This window comes from Phodopus roborovskii, unplaced genomic scaffold, assembly GCF_943737965.1.
Source record: "Phodopus roborovskii unplaced genomic scaffold, PHOROB, whole genome shotgun sequence".
NCBI classification, from domain to species: domain Eukaryota; kingdom Metazoa; phylum Chordata; class Mammalia; order Rodentia; family Cricetidae; genus Phodopus; species Phodopus roborovskii.
Genome location: NW_026126469.1, coordinates 16232208 through 16252807, shown reverse-complemented (window position 1 = coordinate 16252807; position 20600 = coordinate 16232208).

Sequence of the window (20600 nt, the reverse complement as noted above, 5' to 3'; positions counted from 1 at the left end):
TCCATTGCTGGTTAGTTCTTTGGTCACCTTGACATAAGCTAGAGTTATCTGAGAAGATGAAGGAATTGCTTCATTGGATTACCTGTAAGCAAGTCTGTGGGGCACTTTCTGATTAGACATTGATGTGGGAGGGCCCAGCCCACTGTGGGTGGTGCCACCCCTAGGCAGGTAAACAAAGCAGGCTGAGCAAGCCTTGGGGCACAAGCCAGTGAGCAGTGTTCTTCCATGGCTCCTGCTTCAGTTCCTGGTTCCTGCCTTGAGCTCCTGCTTTGGCTTTCCTCAGTGGTGAACCAAGATGTGAAAGTGTGAACCAAGCAAAGCCTCTCCAGGCTGCTTTTGGCCGTGGTGTTTATCATAGCAGTAGAAAGCAAACTAGAGTATACCCTCATCTCTTCAATCTTCTAGACCAGCATCTTCCCATCTTTCTGGATTTATCTCTATCCTTCCTCATCCAAATGTGCTCATCTCCCTTGTCTTCACTCATTAGGAGTGAGGACACCAGAGAAATTACACCCCACCTCTGCCAACTCATTAGGTAACCTGGAATTACCCTTGTCTCAAAAGTGAATTCAGTCAGATCTGCAAAGACCCTTAGGACAACTGGTGTGGGTCTCAGGGTTTGGGACAGTCATGTCTTTTGTGGAGGCTAAGGGGGGGTAAGTTGGAAATTGGGGGTGGGGTAGACTTGACAGCTTTGGTCACTGCTGGGATGCTACAGCTTGCTACCACCATTTAGTGGAGAAGAGAGTATGGCAATGTAGATAGGTCCCTGCTTTTTAAACATATGGAGTTGGGTAAGCTGAGTGTAGAGGTCACAGCGAATTTGACACAGTGAAAGTTTCTTGAACATTCAATGATCAAAAATAGATTCAAAGTCAAACACCTAATGAACCTGAGATGTGTCTGGCAGCACTTGCCCTGATTCTGAACACACAACATACACACACACTGCATTGTGAGGTCATCACACTGGGGTGCCCACAAACGCTGCTTGAAATACCTCAGCTCAGATCTGAGACAATAGCACATTATGAACTGCCATATGTTTTTAACCATATATAGAAAGTATTTTGCTCTCATAGAAAGATAATGGCTAACTTACAGAATATAAAACAAAAAAAAAAATAGTTTTTAAAAAATATTTTTCCACTGCCATTCCTCAGCATGCAAGTATCAAATTAATGGGCCTGTGCATTGGACTGTTTCAGAATACTTAATTTTAAAAGTTTCTCTTTGAGGGCCGGGTGTTGGTGGCACACACCTTTAATCCCAGCATGAGGCAGAGGCAGTCAAATCTCTGTGAGCTAGTTCCAGGACAGGCTCCAAAGCTACACAGAGAAACCCTGTCTCAAAAAACAAAACAAAACAAAACAAAAAGTTGCTCTTTGAGTTACTGAGTTGCATTAATAAAAACTTGTCTGTGAATTTTGACTTGTGAATATACAGGATTGTCAATGACTTCTGAGAGGTCCTAAACATCTGCCATTTTTGTTATATGTATTCAATATAAAGCATCATAATTAACATTGACAATTTTAAAATCAAATGCCAATCAACTGTGAGATATGTTGAAGATTTATGTCAGTGTCAAGTATCCAGTCATGACTTAATTCTTTATATAAAAACAAACAGCCATATCTACCTCACCAAAACGTAAATGGTAAAATTACATGTAGTCAAAGAGTTGTAAAATAGATTCCTTTGTTGTTGTTTTTGTTTTGTCTTTTTGTTTTTCAAGATGGGACTTCTCTGTGTGGCTCTGGCTGTTAGAACTTACTCTGTAGACCAGGCTGGCCTCAAACTCAGAGATCCACCTGCTTCTGCCTCCCGAGTACTGGGAGGTGTGGGCCACCACTGCCTGGTATAAAATAGATTCTTTATGGTTAATGTTTAGTGACTATTTGATTTATATACTTATTTGAAATACTTATTGACCTAGGCTCACACAGTTTCTCTAATGTAGATGAAATCCCAGAATTCAGGTGTCTTTTTTTATAGAACTCATAAGGATTTGTTAAGTTAAAGAGAAATCATTAAATCAAGCCATGATGTTGGAGATTGCCTGTGCTTCGATTTCTCTGCGTTTTAAAACCACCAACATAGATGCTAATTAATCAGTACTTAATTAGACCTTACATATCTCTTAACTCACTTGTGGTTGAGTACCTCTATACCAGGGTGTATTTCTAGATAAGACCTTCAGAGAGGATATTCCATTATAAAGCTTTCTAGGGTGGGCCCTGTGGACACAGAAATACTACTCTCACCCCAAAGGGGACAGGAGAGTATTCCAGCAGCAAACATGAGAGAGCGTGGCTGGGGAACACAGATTTAGGTTATGCCGAATTCCATGTGCCAGCATCGCAACTGTCTGACGTTCAACAGCACAATCATAAGGCAGTTTTCAAATACTGGTCGAAGCATTGGGCAGGCAGTTACAGCAGAGCAGAGGGACCTCTGCTTTAGGCTTCGGATTTACTGACCAGATTCTTAGGCTTTGCATCGGGGAAGCTTGTGCTCTGGTAATACAGTCCTAAAACATTTACCTGTCAGTCACATAGAGGTTAAGTCAGACACAGATATGGGTAAGGAATGGCTACTAAAGGGATCAAGACAGCCCAAGATAAATTACAATTGGAATCTGGGCTTGCAACATCCCAACCTCTCCACAGCCATTAACATGCTAAATCTGTTAATCAGCCCTACAGAAGGTTCAGTGGAAGGTGCAAACTCTTTCAGGAATGTTAGTTCACAGCTCTTATTCAGTGACTCTTGTCCTTGAAAGAGGGAAACAGACAACTTGTGCCTATGTAATTGTGTGTGAGAAGTGGTGAGAAGACACTGTCCTCAAGCCAAGAGAGGCATCTCAGAGGAAACGAATCCTGCTGATGCCTTGGCCTGGACTCCTAACCTCTGTAGTTTAAACCAGTGTGATGTGTTATGTCAGTGCTGGAAGACACGTGCTCCTAATCCTTCCCCTCTGTAGTCATTCTTCTGGGCTCATCTGTCCACACATCAATTGTCTTTTAGCTGTAGTTCTTTCACAGGGTGTCTCTGGGTCTAAAGCTGTCTCTGCATATCTCAAAGGATCTGTATTTCACCTTGCTCCGGTACACTTGTATTCTCTTTCATTGTTTCATCAAAGGGACATGATAACATAGATGAGAGCTTGTTTACAGGGACTCCAGCCCTTTAATACTGGACAAACAGAAAGGAAGAGAGACATGGGCAGCATCACCATCCCCCTATGAGGTATTTTCCTTAGTGTGTACAGGTGTAAACCATGGACTTGGGGGCCATGCTGGAGATGGAAACTCTGCCTTTCATATCGAGGTTACTCTCAAAGAAGGTGATCCATGCTTAAGGAAACTGGCTTTGACCATCTATTCCTTTGTTTGGGTAGACTATTGTGTTTATTCAGTGCAAGGTCTTTTATTCCTCCTAATCTGTGGGAAAAGAAAAGAAAAGGAAAAATCCCCTGGCACCATCTTTTGTAAATGCCACCTTTTTCTAGTCCTCTGCTCCTCAGACACCATGGGCTTCACGGGGTCCTGCATTTGTCTTGATTCTTCATTCTCCTCTCTTGTTTCAATTCTGTATACCCTTATCTCATGTTTTCTACCTCCTGGTAGCTTTGTAATTTCCCTAATTGTGGAATGTCATTTGTTCAATGATGTAAAGATATATTACTTTGCCTGCCTAAGGCATCTGATTAGTCTAATAAAAAGCTAGACAGCCAATAGCTAGGCAGGAGAGGGGTAGTCAGGGCTAATGGGTGCTCAAGAGAGAATAAGCTAGACTAAGGGAGATGCCCCAGGCCAGCCAGCTACCAGCCAGCCAACCACAGAGTAGGACATACAGAAACAAGAAAGGTAAAAGGCCCTAAGACAAAACATAGATGAAGAGAAACAAGATAAATTAAGTTATAAAAGTTAGCTAGAAACAAGCTAAGGTAGAGTATTCATAATTAATAATAAGTCTCCAAGTCTTGATTTGGGAGCTAGTTGGAGGCCCCAAAAGAAAATCTGCTACACCTAGCTCTTCAGTCTAGGCAGAAATTTCTACTTCAGTAGTAGAGTAGTTATCTGACATGATCATTAATTTTAAAGAATGGATTTCCATATTTTGTTGATTTTGGTAATTTTCTCTCTAGTGTGTGTGAATGCTCATGCTCATGTTCCTTGAGGGGGGCGATGCTTTGTGTGGGCAAATATGAATGCACATGTGTGTGTGGGCATTTGGAGGTCAGAGGTTGGCATTGTGTGCCCTCCTCCATCATTCTCTGCTTCATTTACTATGGCAGGGTCTCTTGCTGAGCCCAAAGCTATGACCTAGCTAGCTAGCTTACCCTGGGGATCACATCTCTACCCCCCCCCCCCAAGCCTGGGATTTCAGGTAGGCTGCTACACCTGCCTGGCTTCAGATCAGCTGCTCTGGCTTCCTGGCTCTTATGAGCATGCTAGGTATCTGAACTTCAGTCCTCAGGCTTGCAACCATTTCCTCAGATACCTTTTTGAAATCCTTCTGTTTAACTTTTCTGCTATTTTTCTGCCCTGCCAATATATTCTTTATTTAATCCCTTTAAAATGTCAAGGATAGCTATTTATGTCCATTCATGTTCTCATTGCTGGGGCCCAATATCTTAAAGAAACAACTCGAGGGGGAATTATTTATTTAACTCATGGCTTTAGAGAGTTCATCCATAGCCTTTGCTCTGTTGCTTCTGGGCCCAGGGTGAGAGGGAACATAGGGGCAGGAGCTTGTGGATATGTGGAGGTGATGCTGCCCACCTTGTGTGTGTGTGTGTGTGAGAGAGAGAGAGAGAGAGAGATCCCTCAGGGGTTCCAGCAGGGTGATCAGCTTTTGATCCTAAGGATACTGAGGCTCAGAAAGGGAAAGTGAATGAGCAAACAGTAGGCAGAGAGTGTAACCTAGGGTGAGATCATGGGACCCGGGTCTCCGCTGTCCTACTGTCAAGTCTTCTCTCTGGCCTCCTTTCCTGGAAGTCTCAGATCAGCCATGCAGCTGGGGGAGGCCAGGGGGCAGCAGTTCTGAACAGTTCTCTGGGCCTGCTCCTGCAGGAAGAGGCATGGAGGAAAGCAGGCTAAGACTGAGGATGGAGAAGCACAGTTGGTACCACTGAGCATCTGGCTTACAGAGATGGAGGGCTCCTTTGTCCCTTGAGCAAGGCCAGAACATAGAAACAGGAGATCCTAGGCTTTGAAGGTTGGAAGTGCTGGTGCTCCTGAGAGAAGCTGGGGTGGTGGCATAGGGGGGCGGGGACCCAGGTCCTTACACTCAAGGATGAGGGCTGCTATAGCAACCAAGGTGGGGTTGACCGGGGGCCATGATCAGTCCCCCCAAAAGGTCAGAATCTTTTGTACAGGCTGACATATGCTTCCATTGTACTGCCTGGAAAGGGCTCTGGCATGAAGTACATTCATGCATTCATCTCCACCATTCAGACGTGGAAGGGAGGAGGGATAGAGCGACACTGCTGAAAAGTGCCAACGTGGAACAATGTTTTAGTTTTATTTCTACAGCCATGATAAATGCCATGATGAAAGGCAACTTGTGGTAGAAAAGGGTTATTTCATCTTATGGTCCATCACGAAGGGAACTAAAGGCAGGAACCTGAAGGCAGGAACTAGAGCAAAAGCCATGATGGAATGCTGCTTACTAGTTTGCTCCCTGTGGCTTGCTCAGCTTGCTTTCTCACACAACCCAGGGCTACCTGTGTAGGGGATGACATCTTCCACAGTATGCGGGACCCTTTCCCATCAATTGTTAATCAAGGAAATGCCCCACAGACTTGCCCACAGCCAATCGAATGTCTGCTATTCCCTGCCCCACAGCCTGCAGGGCTGGCTGGCTAGGATCACCGTCCATGAAAAGGACATCTAGGAAAGCAAATGTTGCCTGTTTCCATTGTTGACAGTGGCAGATGGCAAGGGAGGATACTGGCAAGCTGCTGAATTTCAGCCTATCCCCTAAGGTGGCAGGCAGGGCTCAACTATGGTCCAGCATCTTGGGAATGTTGCCCTGATCAATAGAGACTGCCAGAGCTAGCTGTTTTGGTCAATACCCCTTTGACAGAGCCAAAGGGTTTGTTGCTAAGGAGGCAGATCCACTGAAGAGACACACAAAGCATATTTGAAGGTGGTTGTGATTGGTGAGTTTTGGTGGTCCTGGAGGGACAGACAATGGGGCCCCTTTTGTCGTCCACATTTTAAACTCAGTGAACCTGAAACCAGGCCCAATGGTTGTGGCTACACGTTGGGCACAAATTGAAGGTGGGGGAGTAAGGGGTTCACCAGACACATGATAAAGATAAATAGGTGTTTTGTTGGAGAACAACTTACTCAGGTAAGAGTAAATAACCGCTGTGTCCTTCCTGCTCCAGAAGATGCAGTCGCTACCCTTCTGATGCTCTCCGTGACCCAAGAGAGCAAGCACTCACTGCTACTGTACCTTAAAGCAATCACATCCACACTGAAATCATGCCCAAAGGGTGTGGCTACTTCTTCAGGTTCTCTGGCAAAGCCAGATGCCACTACAAACATACTTGCAGAAAGTTAGCTTTTACCTGAACCTCCTCACCCAAAATATCAGTGACAACTGAAAACCTCCATTATAACAGCCACTATTTGACTGCTCCTGCAGACATATACTTCTCTTACCTCAGTTTCTAAAACCAGACACTGCCATTAGTGAAGCTGAATACTCCTGTTCAATATGCCAGCAAGAAAACCAGGCACGTTCAGTGTTTGCTTGGCTATTCAAGCTCTGCATATTGCCTCCAGGTGAATTGGTCTCTCAGCTCACTGTTAACTGCCATTTGCTGGGGTGACCTGAACTCACCCTTGGAATGGAAACAGGGAGGGCTGGTGTTCCTGAGTCAGAGTCCTAGATGATGAGAGGGACATTGTGTGGCTAAGATTCTGAGGTGTAACTCACGCTGAATGGTCCCGTTGAGGCTCCTGCACTGTTTCAGCTGCCCGGATTCTCCTCTGTGAGTGTGGGAAGCATCAGTCCACCCTTAAGTGATATTTATCTCATCTATCTGTAGCCCTGAAAGACTCTGGGTAAAAAGGGATGTTGAAGAATCCCAGTGAAGACTATTTGTAAATAGCTCAGCCAGACAAGGTTCTTTTTTTTGGGGGGGGGGTACTAGGGAAAGTCAGGACATGACAGTGGCGTATAAATGGCAGCTGAATCTGATGTGGCTGGGCTTGTAGGGAAGCTGGGCTACTTGCTGAGAAATGTGAGCCTGGGAATCACCGTGAGTGGAAGCAGGGAGAGTGGGTCCCAATAGTGCCACACTGGACCCACTAGGCTGTGGAGTGAGATTTCCTGGTGCTATAAGGGCCATATTTTGAATTCAAGAAGCAGGCAGGGCTTTGTGGCAACTCCTGCTTCTGTTACGATGCTTCTCTGTACAGCCAGAGGCTTTGTCCCCCAGGCCTTGTCCAGGCTGCTGTGCCCTGGAGCCTGCAGGGACTATTTACAAACAGTGTTTGTTACAACCAGGTTGTTAGGGGTTAGGCAAGACCTTGCATCTGTTTAGGTTTCTCATACACAACTCTGTCTCAGGTTATTGCCACCTCATTAAAGTCTAAACGTTGCTCTTACATACCAGCCAGTTATAAGTAAGGCATTCTCAGGAAAAGAAAAAAAAATCCGTCACTAGTCAAGATTCTTGATTACAACAGTGGAAAGCATTTATGCACTTTTGAGTCCCAGAGAGACCGACATTCCGGCATTGGGAGTTTTACCAGTTACTGGGCAAACTGGAGAAGTGGACCAAGGAAATGGTCAGAAATAGAAAGGGGAGAAGTTTCCATTCCCCAACTAAGGTACCACCTGGGCTAGGGTGCTGAGGTCACTCCTGATGGGAAACAGCCAACACTGTCACCACCACCTGTGACTCTGGGAAGCCATAACTTCTGTGTCGGCTGCCCTGGCTATGGTCCCTTGACAGTGACATAAGCACAGATTCTGCTATTACCAGAATATTCTGCTGTTCACCTTTCTGGTGGGTCCCAAATGTTGGGTCGCCAAAACAATGGCAGTAACAGCCACCACAAAATAGGCAAATGTCCACTATGCTTAGTCTCTACCAGAGGACACGATTTTGTAGTTGTTGGTTTTGCTTGAGATGGGGTATCTTAGCCCACTCTTTTTGCAGCTGAGGCTGACCTTGAGCTCCTGATCTTCCTGACAAGTGCTGGGATAACATGTACTGCCATGCCTAGAAACATTCAAATTTTGTGCTAATAATTTCTTTCACTTTGAGCATGTGAGGAGGAGGAAAACATAGACTTGACTCAACATATTATTTTGACACATTCCCTCTTATTTTTTTCCTAGATAAAACTTTAAAAAAATACCATTTTTTTTAAAAGAAAAGTACCTATTTCCTCTATCCAGCATCTGTGTAATATAAAAATATCTTGGTTTTATTACTGTTGGTAAAAATATGATTTTTAGTGAATTGTAGTATCTTCACCAGGTGGGTATCTGGTAAGCTTCCAGAACACTTGATGCTGTCTAGGCATTTCAACTGTCTCTTCATTTTAGTTATTATAAGCCTTGATGAACATCTTTGTGCAGGGAGCTTATCCAAGATGTTATGATTGTTCCTTGGATGATTCAGTGCTGGGGTGAAGAATTTGCATGCTGCCAAGACTTTTTTTTTTAAAGATTGATTTATATTTATTTTATGTGTGTGGGTGTTTGCCAATTTGCATGTACGTGCACTTAGTGCCTCCAGAGGCCAAGAAGAGGGTATTGGATCCCCTGAAAGGGGAGTTACAGGCAGTTGTGGACAGCTATGTGGATGCTGAGAATCAAACCCACGTCCTCTGCAAAAGCAGCCAGTGTTCTTAACCTCTGAGCCATCTCTAGCCCCAAGATTCTTAATACTACTGACTACTTGTTCAGCAAAGGAGATTTGCTCTCTTAAAAGATGACATTTAAGGAGCTGAGACGACTCAGCAGTTAGCATAGGCTACTCTTCCAAACTGAGGCTTTGATTCCCAGCACCTACCTGGTGCTAACAGCTGTCTGTGACTCCAGTCCTAGGGGATCTGACGACCCCTTCTGGCCTCCCTTGGCATTGCACAAACATGGTGCACAGACATGCATGCAGGCAAAACACCTAGACATATTTAAAAAAAAAAGTCATTTAATAGGGGGGTACAATTCTCTCTTTACTCACCCCTCCCTTAAAAAGAACCCTGTGTTCTAAACTAGGTTCTCACTTCCTCTGGCCTTGTGGTTTTTCCTTGTCCTCTCTTATTTCTGTTGAAAATGGATTTGTGCTGTAATATATGCAGTCGATACTAGGGGTTTTCCACCTGGGTCCATGGGTTGATTGCTAGCTAATAACATTCGAGACAACATATTGAAGACATAAATGCAAGCAGACGAAATCACAGGGGGAGGTCAGGGGGTGGCTGTGGAATTAGCAGCTGCACATGCCACCTGTGTTAGCCTGCCGCAGCTGCACAGGAAGACAACAGTGTGCAGGTGAGGTGCTACCTAATGGGGCATTCCTGGGGTGCTCAGGAAAGGGGTGCCTCCTAAAAAAAAAGCAAAGGCAGTGTTCAAAGAGGAGACTGGGTGGTGGTGCTCAGATATGATCAGTCCCAGCACTGGGAGGTGGAGATAGGACAGCAAGCTCCCGGCACAACTATCTGGTTGCAAGCAGATGCCCGTGGTCACCTGATGCTCTTCATACAGAGGACTGTTATTCAGGGGAAAGCATGGGGTGCTGGATTGCAGCCCACAGGCCTGGGTGCTGGCAGCATTGCTGTGATGAGATGGGAGGGTTTGTGAAGGTGGAGATGATGAGGGGAAACTACAGCATCCTTCCCCAGCTTTCCTTCCAGGACACACTGCTCCTGGTGCTCCCGATGGGAGAATGATGGATCATCTCCAGGACCTAGGCCAAGAAGACCGAAAAGACATCAGGTATCTCATTCAGAAGTGGCCGGGTCAGGTCTCCTAAACATGACACCCACAGCCTGCAAACTGCAAGCATTTTGGTGCCAGTGAGCATTTTTGGGCAACACCCTGAAACAGGGTTGCACAGTGAGGACAGAGTGCTCACTCCCTTCTAGAAAGCACACGCCTTTACTGATGAGTGCACATCCATTTCCAAGTTAACTTCTCCTTATGTTTTTCTTTTTCTTTTGCTGTCATAGCTGAAGGGAAACTTCCTGCCTTCATTTCCTAGTTTATAACTGAATATGTCTGTGTGGAAGTTATTGCTTTTCCCCCTTTATGCATTCCATTACTTCATCTAGATTTTTTTTTATTCCTTCTAAATTTTCAGGTCAATACAATTTGCAAATTATGATCATTGTATCCCCTCTTCTTTTTTATAGTCTTTCTTTTGGTTTTCTGCTTTGGTCCCACATTTCAAAGGATTCCTAGAGGATTGGGCTGCATTCTTGCCTGTCCTTGATTTTCAAAAGATTGCTCTGAGTGTTTGAATTGGTTTGGGATGTTTTTTATTGTATGAAGGGAGCATTCTATTCCCTTTTTCCATGCACCCCCAGAATTGATGGGAATTTGAATATATATATATATATATATATATATATATATATATATATCCTAGTACCCATATTTAAGTGGATTTATTAGATATAGTAGTGGGATCATGAGAAGATACAGGCTTTCTGAGGTCTATCCCACTTAGATAGAATCCCAGCACACCCTCCCTTTCGAGGTTCACCCCTCATCCCAGAGTTACTCCAGGCTCCCCCAGGATGGGGAGATCATTCTTATATCTTGTCACTCAAAATGTGGACCCTGGACAAGCAGCTTTAGCTTCACCAGGGAGCTTATTAGAAATGCAGAATCTCGGAGGCCTTCAGACCTGGTGAATCAGTCTTGACATTTGACAAAATGTGGTAGTTTGAATGAAAATGGTTCCCACAGACTCACGGGGACTGACAGTATTGGGATATGTGGCCTTGTTGGAGAAAGTGTGTCACTTCCTTTGAGGTCTTTGAGGTCTCTGAAGCTCAATCCGGGCCTAGTATGTCTCATTCTCTTCCTGCTGTCTGTGTATCCAGATGTAGAACATTCAGCTCCTCCTCCAGCACCATATCTGCGCGCATGCCACCATGCTTCTCACCATGATGATAATGCACTGAACCCCAATTAAATGCTTTCTTTTGTCAGAGTTGCCATGGTCATGGTGTTTCTTCACAGCAATAGAAACCCTAAGACAGCACCCTCTCCCTCCCAAAGAGATCCATACTCACCAATAGCATTCTCACTTAGTGCTGGACGAGCTTACCCTGCCAACAGGGTAGCCCTCTAGTACTACCCAGCAGATGTTGAAAAGTATTCCAAGGGTGTTCACATGTGTACATGCACATATGACCAAGGCTGAGAGGGACCTGATCTCGAGTGCGAATGAGTCCATGGGGATCTCTGAGTGATCACTACAGTTGAGGTGCATCTGTGAGCCAGGCTCTCTGTTCCTATGGCCTGGAAAGGGGGTGCCCCTGAGGTAGTGCAGGGGAAGAGCAGAGAGGAGCCAAGAGGACAGTGTGTGCTGGCTTGATGTGACTGTGGTAGATGGTGACCTCCAAAGTACTGGAATCTTGGGGGAAGGGAAGCTGTCAGATTAACTCTCCATACCTGCTGGCTAGCATCCGTGGGAGGTAGATAGCCTATTGTTTTCTTGAGATGTGAACTAGTTTAAAAGACGTAAAGAGAGCTCTGCATTGACTTCTTGTTTGTAGAACAGACATACATCACTATGTTCAGCCAAGCTCTGAACAGGATCAGGGAAGGCATCTTAGGGTTTCTATTGCCATGAAGAGACACCATGGCAACTCTTATAAAGGAAAACTTTTAATTGGGGCAGGAGGACATGCAGCAGACAGAAAGAGCTGAGAGTTCTACATCTTGATCTGAAGGCAGTAGGAAACTATGAGCCATTAGGTCTGTCTTGAGCTTCTGAGACCTTCAACAAGACCACACCTACTCCAACAAGGCCACATCTCCTAATAGTGCTGCTCTCTCTGCCCAAGCATTCAAACACATGGGTCTCTGGGGGCCATTCTATCCAAACCACCACGGAGGGTAAGGACAGTTAACATGGATGGGAACTGGAGAGAGTAATTGGTGGTTTTCTGTAACGAGTACTGTTTTTCCAGCCCGCCGCCTGCCAGGTCTTTTCCTGCCACTGCGCTAGCCCCAAATAATACACAGAGACTCTGTATTTGATACAATGTTGTTGGCCCGGTTACTTGTTTCTTATCGGCTAGCTCTGCCTTTAATTATTAACTCATTTTTGCTGATCTATGTATATTCACATGGCCTTCTCTTACTAGGGAGGCGGCTGGCGTCCAGCTCTCTCCAGACTCTCCATCCTGACTCCTCCTTACTACTTCCTATTTCCTCCTTGTCTCCTAGTCCCTCTTATCCTCCTTGTCTCCTAGTCCCTCCTATCTTCCTTTCCTATTGGCCAACAGTGCTTTATTATTAACCAGTATGAGAAACATATACAGAATGACATCTCCCATCATCTCCTCTTTTCTGTCTAAATAAAAAGAAGCGTTTTAACCTTAACATAGCAAAATATATCACATAACAGTTATCCAATAAGAATCACAGTTAACAATATTTAGTCCATTAACATTTAGTAAGATTTAAGAAAATATTCCATCATCTATTTTATCTTGTGAGTCTAAAGTCCTATATGTACCTTATCATTGAATCCTAACTAAGGAAAACTATAACCATAACTATCTGTCTTCAACTCCTTCAAAGACCACAGAAGGATAGTATATAAACTCTAGAAATGACAGAGACATCTTGCCTTGTCAGTCACCTGAAGTTCTTCTGTAATCTTCCATCTTCAGCCCATAGGCCATAGTGTGTCTGGACTACCGCCAGGATTTCTGCATCTTCTTAAGATCCCAATGACAGCGCCCCCTATCAACAAACAGGAACTCTGTAGCAATGTCCATCTTGAATCAGCAGTCACTTTTCTGTGAGTCCTGCAGTTTTCAGCAGGAGCCACAGCCTCAGGGTGGTGCCATGGCTGCCTGAAGGAATCAATGCCATCATTCTCAGGGATCTCATAGGAAACCATCAGTGTAGAGAGCACAACCGCCATCTCACCTGTCACCTCCCACCCCTGTTCATGTGATAAAGAGCCATGACACTGAGTTCTTGTCTGTGGGATGGAGACGGGGTCCACTTCAAAGAAGCTGGTTCATCTAAAGCATGTTGACATCCAGTTCTCCAAGTGAGGTCAGAGGCAGTCACATGAGATATTGATAATGAGTGTGACTTGATGAAAATTTTGGTAGCACTAGATGGGGGTCAGAGTGGCATTAACCAGATGCTCTAATGCAGAATGGAGATGGAGATACAGGAGCAGTGGCCCTGCTAAGGAATGGTACTCTTTGGTGCCTGGGGGAGCAATCTTGACTGATGTAGATGATGCTACTGCCCAGCTCTGTGCTATGCTGTGAACAGCATTGTGGATGGTCTGAGTGCATCCCCCGAGGGTTCATGTACTGCGTTCAGCCCTTAGTGTGGCAGTGTTGAGAGATGGCAAAAGTTTTTAGAGCTGGGGTCCCATGAAAAGTAGTTAAGGCATTGAGGCCAACACCTTGGGGGAAGATTAATGTAGTTTTCACCACATCCCAGTTCGTTTCTGTAAGAGTACTTTATAAAAGAGATGTGCCTAGGGCTGGGCATATAGTTCAGTGGTAGAATGCTTGCCTGATATGTATGAGACCCTAAAATCACTCCCCAGCCCACAAAACTCAGTCACTCAATCAGCCAAGCCTGGTCCCACCACTGGATTCCTGTTTTGTCTGTGATCTTTTCATGTGCTCCTGTCATGGAGGCTCTTGTCAGAGGCCACCCAATCTTGGACTTTTAACCTCTATGACTGTGTGGTCCATAGACCTCTCTTTGTAAAGCCCCCAGCTCAGGTATTTCCCAGGTAATGCTGACATGGATGGTTCTTGAGACATCTCTGAGAAAACATGGTTTTGGAGATGGCCTTAGTGTTAGAGAATCCCAACCTTAAATATATCCTAACTTTATATGGGGTACTCAGGACCAGATACTTTAAAATGCTTTCTCATGAAATCTAATGTTCTGCCAGGGCTAAGTGTCAGGGCCCATAAAGATAGCTCCACTCCATCTTGACTAAAGGTCAAAGACTTCAAAACTGTCCTTAGTAAGTCATAGTTCCTAAAAGTCAAAGGTGTTGTTGCAGTAGGATGTTTGATCTTGGCCTTGGGTGTCTTATCTAAACAACAACAGACTTGGTCTGAGGTGTGGTTACTCTTGACCCTCAAGGCCAGATAACTAGAAATTCAATATAAGGTATGCTTACTGAATCCTTGGAGAATTGGGGAAGAAAAATCTGCTCCATAAACTTGATACCACATTCCCCTTTTTGGTTAATATATTTAAGAATGGTGAAAAATAAACTTGGAGCATTCAGTATTGACTTAATTGCCCTCCTGACATATCCTGTGTCTCTGTCTTTTCCTTTAATGTATTTAGCTAGCCTTTCTCAATCCATACTCCCCCTCTTAGGTACAAACCAGGGGCAAGGCTGGATCTGATTGTAGCCCTGCAAAGACAGCTTCCCACAGCGAAGAGCTGCTGATCTGGTTTCCTGACCCTCCAAATGGAGATATAGAGATGATGGTGTATTGGAATGGAGATTGAATATTGGTATGGAGATAGTAAGTGGGGATAAGGATGGTGTGTGGAGATAGAGACAGCATGTGGGGATAGAGATGATGGGGGTAGGGATGAAGATGATATATAGGGATGGAGATGGTATAGGAGAATTTATGTACCATTTGGCTTTTAATTTTTTAATTGTGGAGGTAGTTTATTTTTCTTTTAAAGAGTTGTATACTTTCTAAACTATACACTGCTACTCCATTAGGCCTCCTTTAGGCCCAGACTGGTCTTGAACTTGCAAACTAACCTCCCAGGTAGCTATCTGCAACTGTAGGCCTACACCACACTTCCATAGTTGAGTGTCTACCAAAGGACACCACTGGGGAATGGTACTTTTAAGAAGTGGAGCCCAGCAGGAGGTCCTTAGTTACTGGAGAATGCCTGTGAAGGGATCGAGGGACTCTGGTTTCTTCTTTGCTTTCTGGTCATGAGATGAGCAACTTGCTCTGTCATGAGCCCTTCTGTAATGTCCTGCCTCGTTAGAGGTTCAAAGCAACGAGCCCCGATCCCTCAGTAGACCCTGGAAATTTTAGAAACATGAGCTAAAACAAACCTTTTATTTTCATAAATTGTCTCAGGTATTTTGTTATAGTATCATGAAGCTGACTAACATGGACACTAAAGTCATAAAGCATTCCAGTGAACTCCAGAAGAATTAGATACAATTTAAAAAGTCAAACTATTGTCAATGCTTACTTTCAAAATTGTAATTATTATTATTTCCAGATAAGGAGAATATCATAACCATATCATGGAAGGATACTATTTTAAAAAAAGAGCAATAAAGAGAGGTTAAGAAAAGCATGGTTAAATAATGGACATGGCATAGAAGTGATTTCTATTTGGAAAGGAAATCTCCCACTATAGAACAAATGTACAAAGGAAGAAAATGTTAGAGAAAAGTCAAGAAAACTAGAAAATGGATCAAAAGTGCCAGTATTTATCAAACAAGGGTTTTAAGACTTTTAGTAGAGTTAATTTTAGTTCTTATTTAACATTTATTAACTGCACATATATTAACTGCACATATGTGTGTATGTGAGTGTGAGTGTGGTTATGTATTCCTGGCTGGCCTCAAACTCACAGAGAGCCACCCATATTCTGTGGGAGTGCTGGGATTAAAGGAGTATTCCCCCATGCCAGGCCACATCTAGTTTTGAAATATAAGTTTTGGGGATTAAATTTGGGTCTTCAGGATTACAGGGCTAGTACATCTACCTGCTAAACCATCTCCCCAGCCCTCAGATTTAGTTTTAATAGGTTATTTTAAAAATAGAAGGGCTATTTCCTAAACCAACAAAAGGAATAGTGTTCAGACTAAGACAGTGCACAGTATGTTAAGCAGGGTTCATGTGGACGCATTCTGATCCTGTAGCAGAACTCTGAGGGTCAACACATGACGTCCATGGAGCAAGGGAATCATGGGAAATGAGATTCGGCCTAGTGTGGAGTACTCATCAGCTATGCTGGGGCCTGGGAACCTGCAGTGTAATGTCCTCAAATCCAAGTATGAATGGACTATAGTATAGACTACAGTGTTCCACATGCTATCAAACTGTCAGCAAGAGGTTAACACCCTTATGCCCCAAAGGTTTTCGGTAGGTGAGAAATGACGAAGTCGCTCTATTCATTTCCTGTAAGTATTATAACAAATAGCTATGACTTAGGTGGCTTTTAAAAATATACAGTTATTATGTTCTGCAAGATAGAAGATTGAAACCGATATCATCTGCCAAAATAAAGGTACTGGCAGGGCCATGCTCCCTCTAGAATTACATCTGTCTAAACTTGCTTCCAGGATTGTTTTTTTTTTTTTTTTGTTTGCTTGTTTTGTTTTATTTATTCATTTATATGGTATTTATTATTTTGTGACCTCTAATTTACTAGGTTGCCAGGGCTGACCTTGAACTCTGATCTTTTTGCGTTCACCTCTAAGTGCTGTACTACTATTCTTTGCCAGTGTTCCTTGAGCCGTGGCTGCTTTGCTCTTTTTATCTTTCAAATCTCTCCCCAAGCATGTCACACCATCTTCTTTGCTAAGTTTGGGGAAGAAATCTCCATCCACTTCTCTCTATAAGGACAGTTGTGATTGCATTTAGAATATGCTTACATCTCAAAAATCCTTGCCTTAATCCAGTGGGTCTCAACCTGTGGGTCAAGGCCCCCATGGGGGTTCCATATCAGATACCTTTCATATCAAATGTTTATGATTCCTAACAGTAGCAAATTCTCAATTTTGAAATAGCAATGAAATAATTTAATGGTTGGGAGTAACCACAACATGAGGAACTGTATTAAAGGGTCACAGTATTGGGAAGGTTAAGAACCACTGCCTTAATCAGTCTTGTAGAAATCCCCCCCCCTTGTCATATGAGTTAACATTCACAGACCCCATAGGTAAGAACATGAATGCCTTTCAGAAGGACAGTTCTTAGCCTACTGCTGACCAGCCCCATGTCCCAAATGAAAATAGAATTTGGAGATTTGTTCTAGCAAATCTAAAATGGGCATTTGAAAAAGGGTGGGAGACAAGAAAGAAGACAGCTACAGCTGCTCCAGATGTGGAGAAAGCTGTCTCCATGTCCAGTCCCTGGAACATGTGGAGATGTACAATGGAGATTCAATATGGGATGGGCTTATAGATTACATCATCCGTAAAGTCTCATGAAATGCTATTTGTAAGCATAAGTCCCGAGAAGGCTGAGTCTGAAGGCCTAGGTCCCAAGGGAGCTGATGGTGTGACTTCCAGTGCGAGGCCATAGGCCAAAGGAGAAGCCCAGTTGCTGATGTAAATCCTGGACTGCGTATCTGGAGACTGTGGTGAGGAAGGTGAGGAGGAGATGGATGTCTCAGCTCACTGAGAGAGAGTCAGTTTGCACTGTGAGTTTCCTTTTGTCCTGTCTGGGCCTCTCCAGAGTGGATGATGCCACCCACCTTAGTGAGGGTGAGCTTTGCTTTGTCCACCAGTTCAAATGCTAAATCTCTTCCAGAAAAGCACATTCTCTGCCACAGGCATCTGACAGATTCTCCAGCCCAGACATTCAGGCAGACACTGCCCTCCCAGGGCAATGACCATGAGCCATTTATAAAGGCAGCTTCCACATAATCACAGCACTTTCTATGCAAGGACATGACCTGACGCATAGCCGGAAACCTGCCCCACACACCCTTAGCCTCAGCAAACACCCCACTGGAAGAGATGAAACTTGTTTTTCTTCTGAAGCATTCAACTGTGAGTGGCCATGAGTCTTAGCCCATTTTATACTGCCTGAAGCTGGATAAATTACACTTCCCAGAAAAATACTTTTCATGCTTCTAGAGGCTGGAAAGCACAAGACTGGGAGGCTGGTGTCTCTGATGCCTTCTTGTTGTGTCATCCCGTGGCAGAAAGTGGAAGATAAAAGGTCAAGAGACGTAGAGTGTGGAAAGCCGGAGAGCAAGAAGGGGCTGACAGCTCATAACAAACCTATGCTTGTCAGTGTGGTGGCTCAAACCTCCACTATCCCTGCACTTGGGAGGCTTAGGCAAAGGACTTGCCCAAAGTTCAAGGCTAGCCTGGGCTATAGAGTGAGACCCAGCCCAAACAAGAACCAGGTAACTATTCTAGCAATAGCAAGCCCACTTTTATGATAATGGCACAATTCCACTCAGGAAGGGTGAGAATTCATGTCTTGTTACCTTTCAAGGTTTCACTTGAAAACACTACTACAGGGGACCAGCTTTTCAACACATGAATCCTGAAGAACATGGTCACCAGAGCTCTATGTTCTAACAGAACACCGTGTTTCAAACAGCAAATCAATGGAGTACTTGTCAAAGCAAGGCATGTGGTGCCGGGACCCAAGGGCTCACTCCTTCATCAGGAACTCTGAGCTTAGTCACAGTCCTCATGGGCAGGCCCACAAAGACTCAAGGGACCCAACTACCACAAATATCCTGATACATAATTGACCCCATGTCGATGGTAATGGTTTAGAGTCTCTCAGCTGCTGTCCCCTCCGGTGGACCTGAGCAATATAACCGCTTGATCAAAGTGTGGGGGTGCCTAGAGCGAGTGCTGAGATGTGAGAGAGTGGGAGGCTCTGTGTACTGTCCTAGCCAGGTTTCTAGGTAAAACACCACGGCAAGTAAAAAGCAAGAAATGGTTTGTTTGGCTAATGCATCCAATCACAGCCAATCTTTGAGGGAAAGCAGGATACAGACTCAAGCAGGACAGGAACCTGGAGGCAGGAACTGAAGCTTATCTGCTTGCTCAGCCTGCTTTCTTATACAACCCAGGACTACCTGCCACAGTGGGCTGTGCCCTGCTACATCTACCATTAATCAAGAAAACTCCCCATCGGCTGGAGAAAGCAGTTAAGGGCATTTGTTGCTCTTGCAGATGATGTAAATTTGGTTCCCAGCACCCACATGGTGACTCTCAACTGTCTATAACTCCAGTTCTGGGGAATCCCACACCCTCCCCTGGTCTTCATGTATGCCAGGCACATGCCTGGTACATGTATATCCATGCAAGCAAAATGCTCATATGTGTTAAATTTGATTACAATAAATTTAAATTTTTTACCTGTTCCCTCTGCTTTGTCTACAGGCCAATCTGATGAAGTCATTTTCTCAACTGAAATTCCTTCTTCCCAGCTGATCCTGGTTCATGCCAAGTTGACAAAACAAACAAACAAACCCAAACACAAAAAACAAAAAGCTAACAATTGAACTTCATAACTTTCTTTAATGTTATCATTTTACACAGATACCTGGTAGCCACATGTTTACTAAGTGTGACTAAATAAATTAAGTTGGGGACTTCTCTTCCATGGGTGACCACCCCATGGCTCCTCTCATCAAGGGCAGTAGGCAGTGATCTGACTTCCCATGTCCCATGATCTGCCCCTTCCCTGGGCTGTACCTGGTGTAGTAGTGAGGGGTGTTTATGTCTTACAGTCTCTGGAAGCCCGGGAGCTCTCTGGAGGTAGAGATCTTGTCTTATTTCTTTGTGCCTCCACTCCAAGAACGAACCTAATAGCTGGCATACAGTTGACCTAGGATTAAGAATGAATGGATACATGAATGTATTCTCCCCATTGCTCTGCAAGGCAAGGGATGAGAAACCCAGAGACTGATAGATGTTAGGCATCAAGACTGGCTTGTCAGTTTTCCTCCCACCCTAAGTCTTCATTCTTTCCTTTGTCTTCCTTGTGGTTAATAGTTACTCAGTCCTATAATATATTAAAAAAACACATTGGTAAGGGCTTTCACCTTTCCATTGTATTTAATACCCTTATTTGCCCTGCGGGGTGAATTCTGTGGCTTACTGGGGTAGAACTTCAGAGTTAAGTGCTCTGGCTGAGGATGGGACAGTCCCCCACTAGAGGTGTGGGTTTTGTGTTTGCTTAACTTAGCAGCTGCCCCTTTTTCTTGCCTCTTCTCTCCTGGTCATTCTGTTGGTCCCTCTAAACACTAAACCTTGCTCACACTTGGGACTAGCATGGGGACTGACTCTGGGTCATCTATAATAATCATTTTTTTCCAATAACAAGAAGGTCATTGTCTAAAAGCTGTGCCTTGGTCTTGTCCTATCTCTGGATTCATCTTGTTTACTATGTAGCAGGATGCTGAGGCCTTGGAAGTTAATTGTGACCAGAAGAAAAATGTCATGGCCATTAAATCAGAATGAGCAAGACCAAATCTGAGTTCTGCCATAGTATAGCTTTGATAACTAACTGGCCTCTCTGGACCTCTGTTGCTCATCAGAAATGGATTGCTGGGAGAATGTGAGACCATAAAATTCTGCTCCATTCAGGGCAAAGCCTGGGAAATGGAGGGACTCAATCATAAGTGCTGAGTAAAGCCTA